Genomic DNA, 15,920 nt, shown 5'->3' on the forward strand with positions numbered 1-15,920 from the left:
CGTAGATTGAAATTTCAAGTACCTCAGAAAGTATTTTTTTTTTTTGTTGAACGGATTATGCAATATTTATCTTAGATTCGGGAACAGAACTCATCATCTATCCCATACATTTTCGACAAAAATCTGGAACAATGCTTGTTACCATACGACTAAACTTATGAATGTATGATGCATATTATATTGTCTAAGGTATGATGAATTGTTAAATTAATGGAATGAATGGAACCATATACTCTTCTTTTATCTATGAATGGAACAACAATTAATTCCATAGATAAAAGAAGAGTGGATGAGAGAACTGGGCATTAACTGGGCATAGATAAATAAACTTAAGAGCAGTTTGGCCAAACTTGGCGATGTTGGTATTATGATCGTTTCGACAGTGACTTCACACCAGTATCGAGTTTGCATATTTTTATTGTTCGTTCATAGGCTGATGTTCCTTTCTCTTGGTATGTAGTAATAACATATTGGAATATTGTTTTTGTTTCGTGTTGAAGACTACAAAAGTTAAAATTAGTTAGTATAGAAGAAGATTGTGCTTTTCTAATTAACATAAATTAAGAGTTAAGGTGAGATTGAAAATACGGAATGACATAATTTTTAACATTATTTTGTGAAGGTATATATATTTATATATATGTAAATGAATGCACATACAACTTTTATGTGTGTAGTATAACTTCATACATATATATATATATATATATATATATATATATATATATATCTTAGATCTATTTCAACTGCATTATAATTTTGTATGTACCTTTGTTATTATAAAAGTATTGAAATTTGCATAATAAAATTGTCAAAGAAAATTTGTTTACTGCGTATATTTTATTATAGATCTAGGTACACATTGTTTCAAAATCTGCTTTTGTTTTTTTTTGTTATTGTGGTCATGTATGGAAAATTGCCAAATTAGTTTTTTGTTAAATCATTTCGTTCAAATTAGCCTTAAAATTACTCATGCTGACATATATTGCTTTATTTATGTTTGGTGCTTGCTGACTTTTTACAATTTTAGTGTTACAATATTTTGACTATTACAATGGATGGAGATGTAGATATGCTAGATGTTAGTGTTGTAGACATGATACCCTTCAACAAATCAGAAGCTGATGCAAATGTGATTAAACTTTGGCGTGAACTGATGGAAACTGGTGAACTCACGAGCGAACATTTTAAAAACTTTTGGAGAGATACTGTTCCAGTTACCAACATTTTTCAGCCAAATCGTGAGTAAAAAAAATCTATAATTATCAAATTTTGTTAATTCTTGTTAAACTTATTGAATTATTATTTTTACTATGGTTGGGTGCAATTTATTGAAATTGAATTATAAAATTATTGTTCATGATATTATTATAGAGTTTCATAATGCAAATTAACACATTAATTCAGTTATATATAATGTAATATATCTGACACTAAGAAGTCCTACATGAGCTATATCATATATAATTGACAATTATAACTGACATTTTCGATTTGGTAAAAGGCCACGAAAACAACAGATATCCAAAACAAATGCTACATATAAATTACGTTTTGAAGGCTTGGTCTATCAGGAACCAAATCTGAAAATTACTTGGCTTTCGAGAAAAGAAGTTTTAATATAGGGCCTTCAGTCACATTTGTATGGCATGAGTGTTCCATATTAGTATTTTTTTACATTAAGTTTCTTTGATACATTTTTCACTAATTTATCTAATAGAGTTACAATTGCCCATATGAAAACTTTTCTGATAATATTGTGGCGTTTAGTGTTATTTAATATAAAATATATCTTTTAAATTTTAATTATTAGAATTTCAAAGGTATGAAGTCTAAATATATATCAATGATATAAATATGTGCTGATAAATGGCATAAATAACAAGTAATTATGCAATAATATTCAGTTAATATATATTATAATATATATTAATATATTATAATAAATAATAATAAGTTAATATATATTACAATCGTCGAAATAAAAGAAAACAAATAAATAATAAAATATTTATTTATATATTTCGACACAAATTGTGTGTCAACATTCAGCAACCCTTTTTGAAATTTTTACTATACAGTGTCTAAAAGAATTTTTACAAAGTTTAAGAAATTAAATTTTAAATTTAAAATATAGATTAAAAGATAAAATGACAAGTGAAAAATCGATACATATCACACCGGGAAAAACAATAAAAATTTTTTTTTGGTAATCAACATATAGAAAATAAACATTATAAAGTAAACATTTTTTTGGTTTGGTTCCTCGTGTGTCTTCATGTTTTTTTATCGAATGCATTTGGTTCTTTGCTCAGACCTTAGATGACACAAATCTTTAGTTTAAATTTAAAACCTTCAGTTTAAATTTCATTGTTTTTCTTGGTGTGGTAAGTATCAATTTTTTACTTGTCATTGTATCTTTTAATCTATAATATATTTTAAATTTAAAATTCATTTTTTTAAACTTTGAAAAAATTCTTTTAGATACTTTATAACAAAAATTTCAAAAAGGGTTGCTGAATGATGACACACAATCCGTGTCGAAACATATAAATAAATATTTTATTATTTGTTTTCTTTTATTTTGACGATTGGCTGAAAATCAACATTCAAGATATGCCTCAATGTCGTACAAAAATATCTAAATCTTATATATATATATATATATATATATATATATATATATATATATAATAAATAATTTACTTTTATTTGTCCATTTGCTATGTGTTGGATTTTTTTGTCAATTTGCTTGTTTGGTTGTTGATGGCACCTTTTTGTACATATTAATCAATTTATAATATAGAATGAAATGAACGATACTTTTATCTGTAATATAGAATAAAGTAATTATAAACTTTTTAAATTATTTTCTCTAAGTTAAATTAAAGGGTCATGAGTAAAGTAAAGTTTTGTCAATATTATATCATACAATTATGAAATTTGCTTATTTGAACATGTGACTCGTATGCTTCTATATTATACTCATACATGTTATATATATGAAATTCAATTTTGAGGGCAATACATCTATTAAACAATTGTAAAAATTTATAATGGAATTGAAACATTAAAATATTTTAATAATTTGAAATATTTAAAATACCTAAATTATTTCTAAACAAATTTCAATGCATGATATTTAATACATTGGGTTTATTTTTTAGATGTTGGTACAGATGATCCTCAAAAAAATGTTTATTTATTTAAATATCTAGAGGAATTTATTTTCGATGGTGATCCATATGATATTTTACCAAAGTTATGCAAATTAGATAATCCACCTTCAGTTTGTGGCAGGGTATTTAAAATGGGCGAACCAACATATAGTTGCAGAGAATGTGGTAACTTTGCATTAAATATGATGTTTTTTATAGTAGTCATAATGTTAACTAATCAAAATTTATTATTAGGAATGGATCCCACATGTGTATTATGCGTGGATTGTTTTAAACATTCTGCACATAGAAATCATAAATATAAAATGGGCACATCCAATGGAGGAGGATGCTGTGATTGTGGTGATAAAGAAGCTTGGAGACGTGAACCCTTCTGTGATACTCATATTGTAGAAATATGTTTGATTTATTTTTGTTTATAAATTTTCAACTTCTCATGTTGAATTATTTTTTGTTGTAGGCCGGTGCATTAGTAGAAAACTCAAAAGATTCTAGACTACCACCTGATATTTTAGCTAGAATGCGTATTACCTTAGAAGCAGTTTTGTGGTATTGTTATAATTTATTGACTTTGGAACATGTTCCTGGTTTACCAAGTGATTTGATGCCAACCATCAGACCTGAAAAGTTTGACAGCATGGCTTTATATGAGACACCTGACACTTATTGTACAGTTTTATACAATGATGAAACACACACATTTGAACAGGTGACTTTTATATTATGTACTAATAAGCATACAATCAATATTAATTAATATAAATTGACTTAGTTGGTTATAAGATGAAATAACAATGCTTGATGAATATAATATCGGAACTTTAGTAGAAAGAGATTATTATAACTTATTAGAGATTGTTATAACTTATTTATGGTTTAAATATATATAAGCTTCTTATTTGCGTGGTATTACACAAATATATGCAAATATAGAAACCCTAAATATGGAATGGCATTTATATGGAATTATAAAGGATATGTTTCCAAATATACAACAAATTACCATATTAAATAAGTTTGTTTATAAGTTATATTATTTATCATTTATTCTAACATTTACAATGAAACAAATGAAAGTTTCACACTTAATCTACAAGTTTTTTTTTTTTCATTCTTTCTAATATATATATATATATATATATATATTAGGGTGGTCTTTAATATAGACATTTTCGAATTTCCTTGCTCCCAGGGGCTCAAATAGTTCCAAATTGATAAAAAACAATTGTCTCAAAGTTATGCTATTTCCATACAAAGTTTGATTGAATTGCGCGCTATCTAAAAGTTAATATTAAGAGCTTTAATATGAAAAACTTTCAGAGAATTGTTTTTTATCAATTTGGAACCATTTGAGCCCCTGAGAGCAAGGAAATTCAAAAATGTCCATATTAAGGGACACCCTATATGATATATACACCCTATATATATATATATATATATATATATATATATATATATATATATAAATTTAGTATCACAGCTGTCGTCCGCGATGGACGCCTAAAATGAACTGAACCGATTTAAAATTTGTTTTGCTCACCGATTTAAAATTTGTTTTGTGCAAATAGATTTCATTTAGGACATAGGGTATATTAAAGGTTTTAATTTATAGCCGAAATATTATATTTTTAGTAATTTCAATAATGTTTGTCAAGTGAATCGTATAATCAGTTTGATCTTATCTAGACCAACGACTTACGAACAATACGAGCGATAACGTTGGGTACAGTAGACCCTTATCTGCTGAGGCATATGCAACACTGAAACAGTACAAAGAAAAGTTGTTATATGATTATAATGTAATATTCGAATGCATCGGTTTATACCGCGTTTCTATGTGAGTCCACTTGATGATCATATATTATTATCTGCTAAATAAATTAATAAATATTATGTAACTTTATGTTGCCAATTTTGAATTGATAGAAAATTATTGGTGGAAAGTTTAGAAAGCAATATATGTTTGTGAGATTCTTAAATTTTTTTTTTTAAATATTAATAGTATTGTTTATGAAATTAAATATGTTTGACTGAATTTCAATTTAATAAATATATGTTTCATGGTCGGTGGCAGTAGCGATAATTAAAATATAAAAATAGTTGGATCTGGCGTTAAACAAATTAACACAGGAAATGAAACAATATTTAAAATATATATTATTACTGCTAAGAAATATAGTAATAATTAAAATATCAATGAATCAAAGTTATATTAATTGCATACTATAAGTATGTAATAGGTAAACATATATACATCATAAAAAATATACTATCAATAAGAATTTAAAGCATAAATATTAGTCAATTTGCTGGGCATGCCACATAACAACATAATTTAGAAATGAATTACCAGGTTTTACTTCGTAAATCGAAAATTAATGAATTAATCAAAAGCGCGGTAATTATATATCAAACTCTTGAAACTGTAAATGTGCTAATTGATATAAATAGAATCAGTTTCAGATTAGGTTGGTTCTTGCAAAGACTATTAATATTATCTAGGAACATTTATATGTGACGTGCTTTGCAGTGGATAAACTATTCATGTTTTTTGTTAGCTGACCCTTTCACTTACATATCAATTTGCAATCAATTAGTTATTTTCATACTCATATTTTTTATGGCAAAACAACGTTTGCCGGGTCAGCTAGTATATATATATATATATATATATATATATATATATATATATATATATATATATATATTAAAGAAGTTAGTTTTGATGTTGAGAAATATGAGTAAGTTCTTCAAGGGCAATACATCAAATAAAAGGCAAAGATTTAGAAGTTAATCTTTAATTTTTTCCAAATGTTTCGACATAGGATTTTATGTCATCATCAGTGGATCTACAGAATGAACATTGAAAAATTAATATAAACTAGGAAAAAATGACAATTTGGAAAAAGAACTATAGATACAAGTATCATAATTGTAACAATAACAATTATAACTAAACAGAGAGACAAACATAAGAAATGAAAAGTAAAAAGAAATATATACAAACATACAAAAGCGTAATATATATACATAAATATACATATAAACAGACATATATATATATATATACGATATACATGTATGAACACGTACATATATACATATATATATACACATAATACATATATATATATATATATATATATATATATATATATATACTCATATACATACACAAATGTATATATACATATATATATATATATATATATATATATATATATATATATATATATATATATATATAAACAACAAAGGTAACTTACATAAATAAGGTCTTAAATCAGTAACTAGCGTATGGCACATAATTTTGCACTATCATATATACACTAACTTGTTTTTTTGTTTTTGTTGAACAGAGCATAGCAAAATATTTGTTGAATATAATATATTTTTCACGGAAAAAGTAGTTTATGCGTACATTCCCGAGGCAGTAATGTCACATGTGCTTAAAAATTGTTTGGAGAGACCGAAAAGGATAGTTGGCGAGTTTTTTTACAATCAGTGTTCCGAAGTATGGGTGAAGAGGCTAAGATTCAAAGTTTGGGATCGTGCCGCGTAAGGATAGGTTTACAGGTTCGGAATTAAGCTAGTTAAGGGGAAACAAATTTGGAAATATTATTGAGTATCACCTGATAATTTTCACAGAGTAAAGAGGCATCACACCTTTTATTAATGCAAGATTTAGAAATGCTGATTAGACAAGATTCAGCAAATCTTCTCTGAATAATGTTCCGTTCGTGATGAAGTATACTAGCGTTATAAAAGTTAAAAGAATGTTTAAAATTTTTTATATGTTCTGTTATTTATCATTTGTTTGATTTTGTCGTGGGTTTTTTGAGTTATTATCATGTTGTTTTAGTCGTTTTATTAAAATCTGTCCAGTTTCACCTATGTAAATGGAATCACAATCATTGCATTTTAATTTATAGACAATATTTGATGTGCGTTCTAAACTAGTGGGTGATAACCCTTAGCTCTCTTTTTTCCAACCTCAAATCACCCACTAGTTTAGAACGCACATCAAATATTGTCTATAAATTAAAATGCAATGATTGTGATTAGCTTTTAGATAGAACGCTGTTTTGTATGGAAATAGCATGAAAAATTTTTCAAAAATTTTGCAAAGCGTCGAATCTTCAATACAAAATGACCCGAATTTTCACTTTTAATTCATTTGTCGCTAAGTTATATCTACAAAATTTTTTTTTAATTTTCAAAATTTTTTCCTTGCTATTTCCATACGAAGTTTGATTGAATTGTGCACTATCTGAAAGTTAATATTAAGAGCTAAAACTTTCAGAGAATTGTTTTTAATCAATTTGGAATCATTTCAATTAATCCAGAGAAATAAATTTCAGGTTATTCATACTCTCATTCGAGTAATTCAATGCTCTCAGAAAGATGCTATTGAGTATGTTACAAATATTGATCGCGAAGGCAGAGCAGTAGTAAAATGTGCTACTTTTCAACACTGTGATACATTGAAAACAGAGATTGAGCGATATACTGCAAGACATGCATCAGTTCCACTTAAAGTTGTAGTTATGCACTGTGATGTAATCTCACATCAAATTCATGCTTTAAAAATGTTATCTTGGTCGGTATTTCTTATATTGATTGTTTGATAAGATAATGTTTGGTATATAATAACACTTTCAAATTAGGTTGCAAGGATTTTTAAGCCAATTAGAGGGATTACGCTTAATATTTAGTGAGGTAGCTTTGAAGGAAAGAGCTGATGGTTCATCAATTATTGAGGGTATACTACAAAGAGACTTTTATCTTTGGAAAGCGGCTAGATCAAGTTGGCATCGTTTGTTTATATCTGGAATGTTATTAGAATACCAGAGCAAAAAGGCTCTTGCAACAGTATTCACTAAGAATTACGGATCAGTTATGAAAGATTTTATTAAAGATGACCATGACCCTTCTTTTTCAATCTCGTCATTGAGTGTGCAAATATTTACTGTTCCCACCCTGGCACATTATTTAATTGCAGAACAAGATGTTTTGTTCATTCTAATGAATACATTTTTATCAGAGTGTGCTGAAAAATGTAATGATGAAGGAAAATTAGTTTTCACAAAATCAAGACAGAATCAGAACAGCTCACAAAATAATCATAATATGCTGGCATTTAAAAGGGCACAATATATATTATATGACCTTCGCTATCTTTTAAGTGCAAAACCAGAAGTCTGGACTGAAGAGTTGCGAAAAGGCTTTTTGGTTGGTGTAGCTCAAATACTTAAGTTGTTTTTTTGCATGCAAGGTATGGATGCTGTTGTACGTCAAATGGGACATCATGTAGATTATGAACCAGAGTGGGAATCTGCTTTTAACTTACACATAAAACTTGCACATATCATAACTTTGATGCTAGAATGGTGCTCAACAGATATGGCTGTTCTTTTAAATGCTTACAAATGCACTTTAAAAAAGCTCATATCGAATATGGACTCAGATATAACTACTAAAGTTCATGAGTTGGTTGACCATAGCGCATCGTGCATAGTTTATGACGTATCATCTCAACCTGTTTCCATACATTTACCTTTATCTAGATTTCTTGCAGGTTTGCACTTGAATTTAGAGAAGTTTAATTTGAGCTTCTATAGCGATAAACTTACAGGAACAATTAAACCTGTACCACCTGAACATATAATAGAACCAGTATTAAGAACACAAGCATTGATTGCACAAGTCAATGCAGGAATGTGGCGTAGGAATGGGTATTCCCTGTTAAATCAAGTGTATTTTTATCACAATGTAAAATGTAGGTCAGAAATGTTAGATAAAGACATTGTGTTACTTCAAATTGGTGCTACTTTGATAGAAAGCAATGAATTTTTAATTCATGTTCTGCATAAATTCACTTTATTGAATTGGATAGATCAAACTTTGAGAGAAAAAGTTTAGTTCGGAACCCTGAAGAAGACACAATGCGGCAGATTATTAACCTTGTCGAAGAGTTTTTAGGACTTTTAATTACTATAATTGGTGAAAGACATGTTCCTGGCATAAGCCATTGCACTAATGATGATAGAATTAAAAAAGAAATTATACAACAACTTTGTATTAGGCCAATGCCTCACTCAGAACTCAACAAAACATTACCAGATGACATACACCATGAAACTGGTTTGGAAAATGTTATAGACCAGGTAGCTAATTTTAATAAACCTACAAATTCAGGTATATACGAATTAAAACCAGAATTCTTTGATGAATATAATGTATTCTTTTATCACTACACTCGTGAAGAGCTTTCTTTATCAGAAGAAACTCAAAGAAGTCGACGGAAGGCAGCTGGTCAATTGGAATGTTGTCCTCCACCCAAGTTGCTTAAATTGAAAGATTCTTTCAGGTATGCTAAGTAATTATGTTACTAAATAAAAATTAAAAACAACATTCTTAGTACTGAATAATTTTAATTTCAATGTTTTAATTACTTTGATATCATGCATATATATTTATAAAATAAATAAAACCACAAACATTTTTATATATATCTTCTATATATATAAAAAAAGTCGGGTTTTTCTTCCTGACGAAATAACTCTAATTGATTTCGACAATTTTGCATTCTTTGGGAAGGTCTCGGGCTCCGCAAGGTTTATAGCTAAGAAAATTAGTGGTGCATGGCATCGTGCCCTAATGCAAATTGCTGGAACTTCACGCACCGTAATTAAAAATTCGAGTAATGACATTAGTGAGAATTATCAGAATTATGCTTGGTTAAGTCAACGAGCAATTCTTGCCGCCAAGAAATATGATGTACACGCACTGAATTTCACCATTCAATCAAAAATTGCTGGCGATTTGGTGACATACCAATGATTCTGACTGGTCCTCCGTTTGACTTCAAACGATTGCAATTTCCAGTTCGTCTTTTGTTCGCAATAACAAGTCGCAAGGCCAATTGCTTAGTGTTTGCGGGATAAATTTCAAATAGATTATTTAGAAAATTATTGTTTTTCACATGGGCATTTATATGTTGCCTGTTCACGAGTTGGAAAACCATCCCCTTTGTTTGTGTTAACGTCAGACCAAAAAACAAAAAATGTGGTTTACCAAAGAGCACTTCAATGAAACGGATAATTTGTGGATTTACATTCATTTACTTAGAGAAGTTCAACTAAAAAACACTTCAATTTTTGTAATAAAATCAAATTTTTCCTTTTCAAATATAGAACAAACAAAAAATTTCTTTATCTTTCCCACGAAACCATCTGGTGGCGAAACGGAGTTCGTCGGGTTTGCTAGTTATATATATATATATATATATATATATATATATATATATATATTGAATGGTAGAGTCTTGGATTTGTGTATATTTGTAGAGTTTCGAACAAGAATCCAAAAATAATACAAAATAAAAAACAAGAAAAGTTTTTAAAAAAACAATTTCTTTATTTAATTATTGTTTATTGTCGACGTTTCGGAACTAGGTACGTTCCATCTTCAGGACATCTGTCAAGAAACATGATCTTGATGAGATTTAGCAAACAATATGTTTAGGAAAAGAAAATAGATTTTTCTTAAATAATGAATTAAATTGTAAAAAATATAATAATGTACAGAAATATGATAATATGTTAAAATAAAAATGATAAAAATAAATGAGTGGATTATCAGAACAGGATATTAAACATAATAGAAAATTTTTTGAAAGTTATGGAAATTTTTAAGAAAAGGTTAATGACAAAGTTGAATTAATTACCTGTATGTTTGAATATTTGTTAGCACTTTTTCACTAAACAAGCTTTTTAACAAAAATGATTTTGTGAGTTAATTTCCGCCGAATAATTAGATTTTGTAAATCAAAATTACTAAAAAATTTGTCTTTTTTAAAATTATTATTTGAAAACACAAATAATATTGTTCTCTGGATGTTGTTCGATTGGTTTTCGAAAATTAACTAAATGAAACTGGTGTGCCTTTTGTAACACGTGTAAGTGTTTCTCGTTCAAGTGTTTACACGTGTTACAAAAGGCACACCAGTTTCATTTAGTTAATTTTCGAAAACCAATCGAACAACATCCAGAGAACAATATTATTTGTGTTTTCAAATAATAATTTTAAAAAAGACAAATTTTTTAGTAATTTGATTTACAAAATCTAATTATTCGGCGGAAAATTAACTCACAAAATCATTTTTGTTAAAAAAGCTTGTTTAGTGAAAAAGTGCTAACAAATATTCAAACATACAGGTAATTAATTCAACTTTGTCATTAACCTTTTCTTAAAAAATTTCCATAACTTTCAAAAAAAATTTTCTATTATGTTTAATATCCTGTTCTGATAATCCACTCATTTATTTTTATCATTTTATTTTGAACATATTATCATATTCTGTACATTATTATATTTTTTACAATTTAATTCATTATTTAAGAAAAATCTATTTTCTTTTCCTAAACATATTGTTTGCTAAAATCTCATCAAGATCATGTTTCTTGACAGATGTCCTGAAGATGGAACGTACCTAGTTCCGAAACGTCGACAAAAACAAATAATTAAATAAAGAAATTGTTTTTTAAAAACTTTTCTTGTTTTTTATTTGTATTATTTTTGGATTCTTGTTCGAAACTCTACAAAATATATATATATATATATATATATTCACATACATATGTGCATGCATACATACCTTTGTCATAATTATTTTGTAGGATGTTTGTATATTTTTGACTAAATATGAACTTATTTTGAAATTTATCATTTAATGTTTGAAAAAGTGGTTTGTTTTCTTGATTTGAAAAAAAATTTGGAATGATATAGTACATATTTTATCACCTTGTATAAACAAATATTTTTAATTTTATAAAAGTTCTTTTATATTAAACTAAATTAATGGGTAATTAAATAATTTCACATCCCAATAAAAATTTATTTTTCAGCATTTAAGTAATTTACTACAATGCGATATTATGTTATTCATTATGCAAACTGTCCTTACTCGAAGCATTGACTTAAGAGCTAGAAGTTTTTCGGAAACACAATTACATAAGGTACATAAGATTTTTGTCAATTAATTGTTATATACTTACATTAATTTAACCATAAATTTTTGCATCTTTTTTTATAGATAGTACATCTTATAGGATATGCCTTGCAGGAGGAAGAGTCACAGAATTATCCTTATTTTACTTTTACAACTAGAGCTCAAAAGTGGAATATTTTAAAGTATTGGAGCAATTAGTGAATAGCCCTCGGGTAATAATTTTTTTTATATTACCATACTTCATGAAACACAAAACTGATTTTTGATCTTGTATTAGGGTGGAAATTCATAAAGATTTATTAACTTGGGTAGTTACCAAAGTATAATAAGCAGATGACTAGTGATTCTGCCAGTTTGGAAAAGACTCCTACTTTGGACACTTCTACTTCTGAGTCTAATGTATCTAGCAAGGAATGGCGTACAAAAATGGCAGCACAGCAAAGAGCGAAAATTATGGCTCAAATGGCATCCCTACAGACAAATTTTATGAAAAAAAATGCAGATGCTTTTGCAGCAGAAGCAGAGGAAAGCACAGGAACTAGTGATAACCTAATAGAAGCTGATAATGTTTATTCCAGATAGTTCACAACAACCAATATGTTTAGGACCTAATCAAACTTTTAGATTTGTTGAACAACAGAAGTACACCTGTATTCTTTGTCAAGAGGATAGTATTGTTTCTGTTGATGGACACCTTTGGTACTATCTGCTTTTGTCCAGCAATCCACTGTGTTATTCCAGCACAGAGGATTAGACTCAAAACTTGCATTCAAGGAAAGTCCTTATTTTTTAAGTCCTGCCCTTGGTTCAGCGGCTCATACTAGCACTTGTGGGACATGTTATGCATAGCTATTTGTTGGAATAATCAAATGCAATCTATCAGTGCTTCTGAAGCAAGGAGGCCGTACAGATTACGTCAACTCTCCAGTTATGATGTGGATAAAAAGGAATTTCTTTGTCCTCTTTGTGAATGCCTCACAAACACTGTATACCCGTAGTACCTCCTTTATACAATATTCAACCTAATAATCATGTAGTTTCTGATTTAACCTTTGAACAATTTGTACAATGCATACAGCAAACTGTTTCATATATCGTTGGTGTTGCATGAACGTCATACTGATGATAAACTGGTTGAATTTGATGAATTATTTGGTGAACATAAAGAGAAAGTTCTCGAAGGTCTAACATTGCAAACTGAACTTATTAAACCACCACAATTACAAACTGTTACAGATAGTTTATCGACAGATGTGGGCTGTTCTTTCCAAAGACTATTTCCTACATTTAGTGCAATTAAATTCAGCAAAGAAATCATTGATGCTCTTACACTATTTGCCAGAGCGAGTACAGTCAAGTCACTCACATCTTCAACTAGATTAAATGAGCCAATGATGTGTTTTAGAACTTGCACATACACTATTCTGTCTCTGGAAATATTATTAAGAGATTCGCGTAAGTCACTCCTAGGAGATTATCTAGCAGACAAAGGGATTGCATACGCAGTTTAGTTAGGCTTTGTGGTGTTACACCATCAATATATCACTTTCATGGTGATTTCTCAATATTGCTTTTAAAAGTACTGATGGATGATGTGAGTGGTGTCCTGTATTTTAGAATGGGACCATTTTAGCATGCTTGTACCATTGACATTTACTATTTCCAGTCTTTTCTGCAAATATGATCAGTGTGCTATTGCCTGTGTGGAACTTTAGATCACCACCTCTCAATTTACTCTTCTTATCACACATTGTAAAAATATTAATCACAATTGATATGGATGTTTCAAATATGGACACAGAGGATATTGAACACAATTGTACAGAAATAGTAGAATATGCCAGATTCATAAAAAGGATATGCAAATTAAGTACGAGTTTGAATGAAAATTCTCTAGAACAAAATGTTAAACACGCTTGCATGCCATTTTTACGGTGCTGTGCAATATTTTACCATTTTCTAACAGATATTCCAGCACCTAATAGTTTAACGGAAAGTTTGGGTAATTATGAGGAATTATGTGATTACTTAGGACTAGAAAGTAATATTAATAAAATGGTTAGTTATAGTTATGCAAAAGACTTAGCCAAAACTTGGTGTTCTAACAAGAATGTTGCTGTAAGATTACAAACTGATATGAAAGATGGCTTGGTTACAACCCATAGTTGTTCCCAAACTTGTGAAGTTACCTAATGATTATAGTGAATTAATTAATGCTGTATCATTATTTACATGTCCCAATAGTGAAAGAGATGATTCTCGAAATCCAACTATGTGTTTAGTGTGTGGTTTAATGTTGTGCTCTCAGAGTTATTGTTGTCAAACCGAGCTGGAAAAATCTCCTGTTGGAGCATGCACTTATCATAGCCAAGTTTGTGGGGCGGGAGCAGGTGTTTTTCTAAAGTGAGAGAGTGTGAAGTTCTTTTCTTATCTGCTCACAGCCGAGGATGCTTTGTGTCACCGCCTTATTTGGATGAGTATGGGGAGACTGATCAAGGTTTACGTAGAGGAAATCCTTTAACATTATGTGCTGATAAGTTCCAAAAATTACAGCACATATGGCTAGGCCACGGCATACATGAAATTATTTCTAGAGCTATAGAAACTAATACTAATTTAGCCACAGTTGCTACTCAGTGGCAGCACTTGTAATTTGAATTTCAACATCTTACATAAATTAAAATTGAAGAAGTTACAGCGAATGATGTGTGTTATATTACCAGTCTTTATAGCATGTTGTTAGATATATAAATTATATAATATATTGAATAAATATAATCAGACCTATAAATCAAGATTATTAATCAAACTTTCCAACCTTTATGGGCCATGTTTCACTTTAATGTTTCTAAAATGATGAGTTTTTAAGATGAATCACAATTAATGTGCCATCAAAAATTACGATTAAACTTCCTAAATATTTAACAAAATCTGGTATTCCAAATTAATTTTAATACTGATTTTTATATTTATTTAACGCAACACTTTAGCTTGCTTACATTTATGTGCTTGCTGCACAAAATGTAATTAAATGATATTTTGAGTATTATAAGCCTTTGAATGATACTATTTAAGAGTCATAATACAAACAACAGCACTGTAATGAAAAATTATTTAATTTGTGTTGATTCATTTTGTCATTAGATTTGTCAATTTTTTTTTTCAATATATTTTACAGTTCCAACATAAAACTAGTTTGAAATAAGTGGCGACTTTCCATGTGTTTCAATATCTAGGCTAAATAATGAGGGAGAAAATTGAAAATTAGTATAACGGGATTTTATCTCGTCAGTGGATCCGAGGTGCATGGAAAGGCGCCCCCTACCGTTAATCACAGTTAAATTTTTATCTATGTAGCTTAAATTTTTTAAAATGATTTTTCTTATTTTTTGTTTGGAGAAGCAATAAAACGAAATTATTAAATGAAATTATAAAATTATATTTTGAGGATCATGAAGTGGCGGATTGTTGTTTGTGGGGTTGCGTGTCCACACTATAGTTATTAGCAAAATCAGATAATAATTCATATGCGCTTGCATACATGTGAAGTTAACCAAATATTCCTCATATTATAAATTATTAATATATATTATTGAGAGAAATTGAGTGAGTGTGTCGGAATAAAATCTGGAAGGTACATAAAGAAAGAGGTTAAATTTTTAAAACATCTTTTTATTCTAGATGAAAAAAATTTCAGATTGATTCAGAATCAAATAAGTATTGTTCTT

At 28.6% G+C, this 15,920-nt stretch overlaps 1 pseudogene; it reads left to right on the forward strand.

Moving 5' to 3' along the window:
* The first annotated feature begins 442 nt into the window (after window positions 1-442).
* On the forward strand, window positions 443-14,876 carry LOC113376041 (annotated as a pseudogene).
* The last annotated feature ends 1,044 nt before the right edge of the window (window positions 14,877-15,920 follow it).

The sequence above is a fragment of the Ctenocephalides felis genome, unplaced genomic scaffold, assembly GCF_003426905.1.
Source record: "Ctenocephalides felis isolate EL2017-DRISC unplaced genomic scaffold, ASM342690v1 CF-g0.4_SCAFFOLD_01886, whole genome shotgun sequence".
Classification (NCBI taxonomy): domain Eukaryota; kingdom Metazoa; phylum Arthropoda; class Insecta; order Siphonaptera; family Pulicidae; genus Ctenocephalides; species Ctenocephalides felis.